The 2429-nt window shown below is 44.9% G+C and overlaps 1 pseudogene; it reads right to left on the reverse strand.

The window, feature by feature from the left end:
- Window positions 1–1335: 1335 nt before the first annotated feature.
- LOC119279627 lies at window positions 1336–1910 on the reverse strand (annotated as a pseudogene).
- Between the last annotated feature and the right edge of the window lie 519 nt (window positions 1911–2429).

Raw genomic sequence — 2429 nt, forward strand, 5'->3', positions numbered from 1 at the left:
TCACATGGAATCAAACTGCATATGTAAGTGAATGGTTGCCAAAAAAGTGCTAGAACAAACATGTTCAATTGAATTGTTTTCAGCACTGGATCAACTAATGTATTTGTAGACTGAAAAGTAGGAAACATCAGGAAAAACTTCACAAAACTTGCATAGCTACATGAAAACTCGTAGTTTTGTACTTATAGCTAACTGATAAGTATCTTGGTTTGCTTTGTATTGTAGAGTTTTACTTTGACGCATATATAGAAGAACTATGAGGCTTGTTTACTGATTCACATGTCCATGCAAACTTCGCTTGGCCTTCTCTGCTAATGCGGATGCAGTTAGAATTATTTTTGAATGCATAAAATCTGTCAAAGCAAGAAGATATGCATGGTTTTATGATCTGTTCCTCAAGAAGATATGCATGGACAGATATCTTGATAAGCTGAACACAAGTATTGCTGATGCAATATTCAGTCAAAGCGTGTCATCACAAACCAGGGAGAACCATGACTCATGCAAAGTGCTAGCTAGTCTGGTACTCACTTTCATCAACCCATGCCTACTGCTGCAGCTGCATGAACAGCCATCGACATACTCCGTGCTCTTCTATAGGTTAGACATAACACAAGTATTCGATCTGATATTCTAGAATGAGAAGATCGGAAAAGTCTTGACTACTCGAGTAAACAGAGTATCATGGAAAAGGGAAGATAACAATTAGCCCTTCCACTGAATTTTCAAGTTTGTCAGATATGAATAGATATGTCATGCTTCAAATTTACACCAAAAGCTCCATCTGCTTGCAAAGCAATATTGGTTTGTTCATTGCTCTCCGGTGGTTCCGCTTTTTGTAATCTCAATTCATTGTGCTGAAATCATATTCATGAGGGATACTATTCTTGTTTCATTTGCGTCACTCAAGAATGCAGAGATGTGTCTTAGAAATAAATTGAAATTTGATCTGATTCTGTCAGTCAAGAAAGGGAGATTTGGATAGCTACTTCAAGACAATAAACAAATGATTTTAAAATTCTCTTAGTTTCCCTTCGGAAACAATACTCTTAGCGTAAGTATTGGATTCCTAAATAGTAGCTTAGCAGACAATGTTAACGTTTTGACTCAAGTACACGCCATCATATCAGATACATTGAGCAACCTTCAGAACGTGAACCATTAGTGCGCTATCTCTAAACTGAATTTTGGTCATGACTTAGATGGGCAGTCTTGCAAATGAAACTGGGGGTGGGGTTTCTCCCTCCCCTGATCTTCTAAAAACTTAGTAGATGGGGAGATCGCAAGAAAGAAAAGTGAAAAGAGAAAATGGGAATTGCAGAAAAGCCTTACCGGTCAGTGCATGCATCTGATCTTGCGGGTGGTGTGGCGTGCGCCGGCCTCATTTTCACCACCACCAGAGTGCACACCGGCTACAAGCTCATCCGTGCAGCCACTGTCAGTGCCTCATCTCCCGTGCGTGACCCGCGGGAAAGCGTGCTGTCGGCGGCAGTCCCGTCAATGGCCAGCACAGCGTCCGTGGCTAGATCAGCTCGCACGCGGGCCTGCGTGCGTCCGGGCCACTGTCCCGCGCTCGGTAGTACGCATCCCCCCTGGGAAAGCCTCTCCGGTGTTAGCTTGCGTGGGGAGACATGTAGATGTAGGGCAGGCGGTGTCGGCCTCAGCATCCTCTGCGACGACCTAGAACGGAGAAGGGCGCGGGCTCGGCCTTGCAGCGGCGTACACTGACGTGGCGAGGCCTCGTCCTGGCGACACACACACACACCCTCTGGCTGCCCCGCCCTCAACGAAAGGGCGGCCTCCATCCCAGTGTGCAGTGTGCACCGGCCGTCCCAAGCAGCGACGGATGCAGACAATGGTTGGCAGTGCCACACGGCTGAGAGATGCCCTCCGGCGCGCATCCCTGCCATGGCCTCCGGTGGAGATTTTGGATAGAGGTAATATCACACCGTAAGTCATAGAACTTGCGCTCGATGTTTAGTTTGGTGCTAGAACTTTAAAAATACGGATTTGTGGTCATCTAACTTGACATCACGTGCAAATACGGTCACAAAATACGCATGCGGACATATCAGGGTGTATGGCCTACTTGTCGGTGAGTGATGGCGTTTGGCCAACTGGTTTTTGCACAAAACAACCTTACTATTTTTTATTTGCGGGAAAGGCCAACCACTGTGTAGCAACATATTGATATGAAAATTAACGGAAAGGACCGACCACTGTACAGCATATAGGTACGATAATTAACTAAAATATCAGCGAGCCAGGACTCGAACACACGACCCAAATTAAGGGCACAAGATCCTCAAAAAAAAATTAAGGACACAAGCCACTCTAGCCAACCAACCAACCCTTGACGTTCATATTTCAAGTATGGATAACAAACTGAGATGTATTGAACGTGAAGCTTAAATGACATTTAATTTTTC

The sequence above is a fragment of the Triticum dicoccoides genome, chromosome 3B (assembly GCF_002162155.2).
Source record: "Triticum dicoccoides isolate Atlit2015 ecotype Zavitan chromosome 3B, WEW_v2.0, whole genome shotgun sequence".
Classification (NCBI taxonomy): Eukaryota; Viridiplantae; Streptophyta; class Magnoliopsida; order Poales; family Poaceae; genus Triticum; species Triticum dicoccoides.